The 8,165-nt window shown below is 40.4% G+C and overlaps 2 long non-coding RNA genes across 2 annotated transcripts; both read right to left on the minus strand.

The window, feature by feature from the left end:
- Nucleotides 1-2,709: 2,709 nt before the first annotated feature.
- On the minus strand, nt 2,710-4,090 carry LOC121779416. Its single transcript, XR_006045807.1, has 2 exons — nt 4,031-4,090; nt 2,710-3,088 (listed from the first exon to the last, which is right to left on the minus strand). It is a non-coding gene; the product is annotated as an uncharacterized LOC121779416 (long non-coding RNA).
- Nucleotides 4,091-4,403: 313 nt separating this feature from the next.
- On the minus strand, nt 4,404-5,693 carry LOC121778456. Its single transcript, XR_006045676.1, has 2 exons — nt 5,398-5,693; nt 4,404-5,324 (listed from the first exon to the last, which is right to left on the minus strand). It is a non-coding gene; the product is annotated as an uncharacterized LOC121778456 (long non-coding RNA).
- Between the last annotated feature and the right edge of the window lie 2,472 nt (nt 5,694-8,165).

The raw sequence follows: 8,165 nt of genomic DNA on the forward strand, positions 1-8,165 counted from the left end.
CATAATCGTGAGAGGAGGTTGACGAGTTAGATCCACTTAATAGACACTACAATTGGCTTCCCTTAAAACGGCACTGTTAATTGAGAGTGGGGACTTTTCAAGGGTCTTAGGAGCTTTTAGGAGTTACGGATCTAGGATTGACAACCCTAGTGTTAGTAATCTACGCTTGTACCGCATGGGCAAAACTTGTGTGACTCGTTCTATCAAAGTATAAACTGTGCTAGGGTGTTGTAGTTGGAATTTGTATAACCATAATTGTGAAAGCACATCATCGAAATTCTCTGATCTCTTATCTTTTATCTTTTATCTTTTATCTTTGTGATTTATTTGCAATTAGGTGTTTACTTGCTTTTAATTGTTTTCATTCTCTAAATTTCCCAAAACTCTTGTTTCTCTAGATAGTATTTGACGCTTAGTATATAATAGCTAGTTGCAATTATATTCCCTGTGTTCGATATCCCGGTACTGACCTTTAGCTATACTATTTCTACCTTGTATACTTGCGAGTAGTTTTAGTGCTAAAAAATAGTAAATCAAGTTTTTGGCGCCTCTGCCGGGGAATATTCTTGCTTTAAGCTGATATTGTAGAAAGGTTGATTATACTAATTTAGAGTGTAATATTATTTAATTTTAGTTTTCTTTTGATTTTTTTTCGATGTACTTGAGGAGAGCAAGGAACGCAACAATGGATGCGTTTCAATGTTGGAGACAGCCGACATGGGCATACACTACCAATGAAGAACCCGAGCAAAAGTACCATGGACTTGAAATCATACTACAAGAACTTGAAAGACAAAGAGAGGAGAGTCTACGACAAGGGATAGAAGTTAGATTGGAAAACACGATGAAGTCCTTGGAGAAGAAATGCGAAGAGATCAATGAAGGACTCGAAAATATTAGCAAGACGATGACCGAGGCGATACTCCCATATTTTGAAGAAAAATCAATCATTGAAGAAGAGAAGGAGGAACAACCCCGTTCCAAATGGGAGGAACTGTTAGAAATCGGCATCATCGAGGTACAAGAAAATAGGAAGGTGACCAGTCAGAGGTTGATGAATTTAGAAAGGAACACCGACCTTTTAGAGCAAGGATTGGTGAGTCTTGTCGCACAAGTGGGGGTATTGGAATACAATATGGGGATTTTTGTCACTGCAATGGAGAGGAAAGAAAACGAGAAGGAACCAACTGAACCCTCGCCAGCCGTTGATCATCCGTAGCGGCCCGCTGCACATCTTCACAGCGGTCCGCCGGGAACTTCTTCGCCAGCCGAGCCCGATTCAGACACAGATGTTGAGCAGCCGCTGCACCACTTCGCAGCGGTCCGCTGCCTGAAGGACAGCCCCCAGAATCGCAGTTTCCTAGCACTGACACCATGACCATGCCTCCCCATGAAGATGAAGAAGATGAGACGAACAAAACTGTGGTTAATTCTTTCAAACCCTCTCTCTATAATGTTAATTCCTTTTATTGCTGACAAAACTAATTTTGGTGAAGATTCACAATTAAGTCATGCATGGAGGAAAAGTTGGAGCAAAACCGAAAAATCCAAGTTCAACACGGGATCACATATCTCATCTTAATCTAGTCCGTCCATTCCATCAATCTACTGGTTGATATTAAGAAGTAAATTGACACGAAGGGGGTAATAGGAGCCTAATGGTCCCCCATATATATATATATATATATGGTCCTGTTAGGTTGAGATTTTTTAGCTTAATTGAGAATTGAGATGCATTTTCAGCCAGTCAATTTTCAATTAGACTAAAAAATCTCAATTGATCACAACCATATATATATATATATATATATATATAGGAGAGTGTTCAAATCCATAATTGAATTTAAGTAAAAAATCCAAGTCAATCAATCCTATCCATTTAATTTCTTAATCTAACGGTGGATTTGGATGCCATTTGTATTTTATTTAATAATTATAATAATGCTATAAGGGTAAGGATGATAATGATATAATTTGTAAGTTATTAGAATCCATGATTCACGCTGATATGAATAGGAAGATTTATTTTCTCTCACTGAAACTAAATCACGTAATTCGATTTCTTTTCCATAAACATAAACAAATCACGCACAGAAGAAGCTCTGCGCCGTCCTTCAACATCTCAAGATTATTCCGTGTGAATCAACTAAGGAAGAATGTAAATAATTTTTATTCGTATTGTTTTTGTTGTGGTTTTACGACAATTTTTAAAATTACGGATCGATTAATGAAAAGCTTAATTAGTTTTTGTTTTGAGATTAATGTCTTATGTGCGTCCACGAAAATATATGAGTATCATGTTGGCAATGTAATCGCGTCTTTTACCTTTGGAGTTGGATGGTAATTTTAGGATTATGATGCACGAAACGTAACTTAGTATATTCGTATAATGTATTTTCGTGTTTGTGGGTAATGTACATACAAAACAATATTTGTTTGCTTTGATACATTATCTTGTTTTCTTAAATTGAGTGATTTACATTATCTGAACTGTAGTCAGTTATTCGATTTACATTATTGCGCATTTGTAATTCAATACTGTCTATTCGATTTACATTACTGTGCATATGTAATTCAATACAATAGTCATTTATTCGATTTACATTATTGTGACACGAACAAATTCCTCTTCTAAAAATTGGATCATGCATCGCACCCTGTTGAACACAGTACATACAAAACAATATCTGTTTGCTTTGATACATTATCTTGTTGTCTTAATTTGAGTGATTCCCATTATCTGTACTATAGATTTGTAGTAGTCCGTCATTCGATTTACATTATTGTGTCATGAACAAATTCCTCTTATGAAAACTGGATCGTGCACCGCTCCCTGTTGAACACAGAAAGTATCCAATGGGCCATTTCTCTAGGTATCTACCTACAAACCCGAGCTCATGGACAACTTCAATCTGTCGGGGGATTTAGCTTTGTAATCGTGTCTACGTATTCCTTTGATGTTCTCCAGAAGTACATCTTCTCGAACCTTGTCCCCTGCATCATCTTCCTTTATCTCCGCTTCCATCTCCTTTCGGTATTGTGTAGCTATGGGAATGAAATCATCATCAACGTTAAGCCCTCTTGGACCCTGTATATAAATACATAAAACATGGACGATTACAATATGTATTACAATATAATTATGCTTATGACACATAATCTTGCATCATCAACTGAATAATGTATATACATTTGTGTATAGAGACTGTTTTTGTCACGACCGCCCTTTAGGGTTAATAAATACGGGCGATCGTGATTAAAAGAACTTAATACAGACGAAAAGAATTGGGGTTTCAACACAAGTTGGACCAACAATTAAAATCCCAATAAGTAACCAAGAGTTTGATATTATCCAACAAGAAATTTAAAATATCCATTATCCTAACAATTAAAGTTGTCGGCCCAAATAAAACATAATTAAACGAAACGTCACAGCGGTAACGACCAAGAGAAAGAGTGACGTCATGTGTAAAGACACAACGACACTCAAGGCTCAAAGACAACAATAAAATCTTAAATTCACTTGCTCAACACCACCACATCCTCGTCGCCGCTCAATCTGCACATAGGGAAAACACATGCAGGGCTGAGTATTATAAAAAAAATACTTAGTGGCTCATGCCGAAAACATTTTCAATAAATAGTAATTTATCATGCCATTCATAAGTAACCACCGGGGTTTAGCTTTAGAAATGCCCGAGGCACTCAAAATAATTTCCATTTAAAACGTCGACTGATCAGTCATTTTTCCATAGACGTTAGCCATATCTGCTCATACATGACTTGGAATTTGGCCACAAACCAAGCCACTAGACCGGCCAGCCCGTACGCTAGCACACAGTCTACCATAGGTGTACACTAATCCAAGTAGGGTTTGCGGCCCTACGAGGACCCGAATTCGATTTAAACAATATTGGCCAGAGCCACATCAGATAGGCACGTTAAAGCAAAACACGGCATGATAAACACATTTTCATTCTCATAAATAAAACATTTAGGACTTTTGTCCTTATTTAAAAAGGAAGCCCACCTCGATTGCTTAATCCGAAACTATTTTCTTTCCTTTGCGTTCACGATTCCCTTGCGAGATATCACCTTTAGAATTAAAATAACACATAAATCAACATACTTTCAAATTAAATAAGTAAAAATGCATGCACCCTAAGCGAAGTTATTTATCTCGGTTTTCGATTATTCGGCGGCCGCTTACACCCCTAATTCCTCCGTTAGCTCCTCGTATTTTCTCAACGATATCGAAATAAAATTCCCAAAAATAATTAAATTATCGCTAGCATTTTCCCCTCGAACTATATTTATTTCGGACTTAGGGTATAATTATTCATTCGTTGAAATATTCCGGAATTAATTAAATGATTCGTCACTATTAAATATCAGCCCAAAGATTTAATTAAAAGCCCTTGACTTAATTATTTTCTCCACCTTATATCTTCAATTACAAGTTAAAGCCAAACAATTAAAAGGAGCCCATCTTTAATGATACATCCAATTTCTAATTAATGAGGCCCAACCCCAATTAAAACAAAGCCCAAAATTTGTATACTCCCCAATTCTCCCTCACGTCTGCCACTTTCTCTCTCTCCCCCCTCTTCTTCTCTTATCTTCTCTCTCGCCGACTGGAATTTCCCCCAATCTCCCGTCGGCTTCTTACGTTCGCCTCACGACGCCGGACGTCGCTGCTGCTACTGCTCGTCGGGGAGAGGCTGCTGTCGCCGGGAGGAGCTGCTGCTGCCGTCACCGGGATCCGCCACCGTCGCTGCCGCTGATTCATCGCTGCCGTCGTCCCGCCTTCGCCGCACCAGTAGCTCCGACGCTGCTGCACGAAGCCGTCGGCTACTGCTCGACGGTGTTAACGGCGCTGCTGTCGCCGCCTCTCAGCCGCCGGGTCAGGCTGCTGCTGTCGCCGCCGGCTCCGTTTCTCCGTTATCACCGACTGCTCGCACAGGCCGACGTGTTTGGCAGCCACCGTTTCTCATCGCTTCAACCCCAAACAACTCCGAACAGCCTCGGAACAACCCCGATTCAGCCGAAAGATAAGTTCTCATTCAAAAAGTGTTTCTTTTCATTCTTAGTTTCGATTTGCAGCAAGGGGGTTCCAATTCGTAACGATCGATTGGTTTTGATTACTTGATTGCTATTGATTAGTTCTTTGTTTGGGAGATTGATGCTGAGTATGTGATAAATGGTGCAGAATGCGATAATTTATGTTCAAAATTTGGGTAGGAAATTACCTCTTTGAATTGAATTTGGGCTGTGAAGTTCACAAGGCTGAAAAGCAGGTTCTTGAAGCTGGAGAATTTTGATTACTGCCGACAGCAACACTTTGATATTAGATTTTGAAGCAGAAGAAAATTTAAATATAGATAGAATATAATTTACCTTGGATAGGAGTTGAAGAAGAAAAATTTGATTGCAGAGAACGATTGGTGAGGGAAGAAATAACTGATTAGAGATTTAATATAGGGGAAATGGGGTTGAGATACGGGAGAGATTTGTGGGAGAGATGGAGGGACGGTTTTTAGTTGTGGGAAAGGAGAGTAAATTTCGAAATTCCCCTTTTTTTCTTATTTGAATTTATTTGGTATTTTATTTGCAGATTACGGAGGAGAAATATCTACTCACGGAGGAGGAAAATCTGCGTAGAATAATTAATTAAAGATATTTTATTTTAATTAGTTTAGTTTAATTCACGGCCCATTGTATTTTATTTTAAATGTGCAGTCCCTAATTTATTTATCACGAACTGGATTTTTATAGTATTTATTTAATTTATCGGATCCAACACGGAATTGAGTCCAATAGATATTCTTCACGGACATGAATTAATTAAATTCGCGCAGTCATCTATCTCACAAATCTCTTGTCCAACAACAGTTAATTCACGGACTTCACAAAATAAAAGCATTAAAACAAGTACTTTAGGGTTCAAAAATTAGGGTTCGAAAGGTGGGGCGTTACATCCTACCACCCTTAATAGAAATTTCGTCCCGAAATTTGTTATCCTCAAGCAAAGAGTTCCGGGTACAATTCCCTCATTTTATCCTCATTCTCCCACGTGGCTTCTTCATGCCCATGATTTTCCCAAAGTACTTTCACACAAGCAACAGGTTTATTTCTCACATTTTGGATATTTCGGTTCAGAATAGATTGGGGTCTCTCCTCGTAGCTCAAATCTGGGTTCAACGCGACTTCTTCGAAATGGATCACGTGTTTTGGGTCGAACACGTATTTCCGTAACTGCGACACATGGAAAACGTTGTGCACATTTCCAAGGCTTGGTGGCAGCGCCAATCGGTATGCAACGGGGCCCACTCCTTCAAGAATTTCGTAAGGTCCAATAAATCACGGCTTCAATTTGCCCTTGACGCCAAATCGTGTTATCCCTTTTGACGGAGATACCTTCAAGAAAACTTTATCGCCAGCTTGGAATTGTAAATCGGTTCGTCGGACATCTGCGTATGATTTCTGTCTGTCTTGAGCTTCTTTTATCCTCTCACGAATTTGTCGAACGATTCCAACCATCTCTTCGACTGCATCAGGTCCGAGTATTCTTCTCTCGCCAACTTCATCCCAGTAGAGCGGCGATCTACACTTTCTTCCGTATAATGCCTCGTACGGTGCCATGTTTATCGTTGCCTGAAAACTGTTGTTGTAGGCGAACTCGATCAGTGGTAGTGCTGCCTCCCAACTTCCTCCTCGGTCGAGTACCACGGCTCTCAACATATCCTCGAGAGTTTGGATCGTTCTTTCGGATTGTCCATCGGTTTGCGGGTGAAACGCTGTACTGAAATTCAATTTGGTTCCAAGCTCTTTCTGTAGACTCATCCAAAATCTTGAGGTGAATTTTGGGTCACGATCGGACGTGATAGTCACTGGGACTCCATGCAATCGAACTATCTCCCTTACGTAGATTTGAGCCAGTTTGTTGGACCCATAGCTTACAAGAATCAGAATGAAGTGCGCGCTCTTAGTGTGTCGGTCTATGATTACCCAAATGGCGGTGTTCCCTCTCAGAGTCCTTGGCAATCCCGTCACAAAATCCATGGCGATGTGCTCCCATTTCCATTCAGGAATCTCTAGTGGTTGCAACTTCCCATACGGTCGTTGATGTAGAATCTTCACTTGCTGGCAGACTAGGCATCTTTCTACAAATGATGCTATGTCCCTCTTCATACCATTCCACCAAAAGGATTTCTTCAAATCTTGATACATTTTCATACTTCCTGGGTGGGCAGTGTAAGGAGTTTCATGCGCTTCACTCATAACCTCATTTTTGAGCTCATCGCTATCCGGCATGCATAATCTTCCTTCAAAAGTAAGGGCATTGTCGTCTTCTTCACTAAAATTCCCAGTTTCACCGGTTCGCACTTCTACACGAATCTCCTCCAACTTTGCATCCGTCCGTTGTGCTTCAATAATTCTCGACCTCAGATCCGGTTCAACAGCTAAAGTGGCGATTCGTGCTTCCACTGTTTCAGGTGCTCTTACCACTTCCAAACACATCTTGCTGAACTCGCGAATCAGGCTTTCTTCCCTGGTGATAAAAGTAGCCAACTGGGGTGATAATTGATGCCACAATCGTAGTCTTTCACCAACTCGAGCCATCTTCTTTGCCGCATATTCAAATCTTTCTGCTCGAAGAAATACTTCAGGCTTTTGTGGTCTGTAAAGATCTCACATCGAACTCCGTAGAGATGATGTCTCCAAATCTTTAAGGCGTGAACTACCGCTGCTAACTCCAAGTCGTGGGTTGGATAGTTCAACTCGTGTGGCTTCAATTGTCGGGATGCATAAGCAATCACTTTATTGTTTTGCATCAATACACATCCAAGTCCCACCTTTGAAGCGTCAGTGTATACCACGTAGTTCACTCCAGGCTCTGGCACAGCTAGAATCGGTGCACTAGTTGGCTTTTCCTTCAACAGCTGGAAACTTGCCTCACACTCTGGGGTCCATTTGACTTTTACCCCCTTCTTGAGTTGCTGGGTCATGGGTCTCGCTATCTTGGAGAATCCCTCTATAAACCTTCGGTAGTATCCTGGCAATCCTAGGAAACTCCGAATCTCGTTTGGTGTTGAGGGTGCTTTCCATTGTTGTACCGCCTCAACCTTGGCAGGGTCCACTCGGATTCCCTCTGCTGACACAAC

Source organism: Salvia splendens, chromosome 19, assembly GCF_004379255.2.
Source record: "Salvia splendens isolate huo1 chromosome 19, SspV2, whole genome shotgun sequence".
Lineage (NCBI taxonomy): Eukaryota > Viridiplantae > Streptophyta > Magnoliopsida > Lamiales > Lamiaceae > Salvia > Salvia splendens.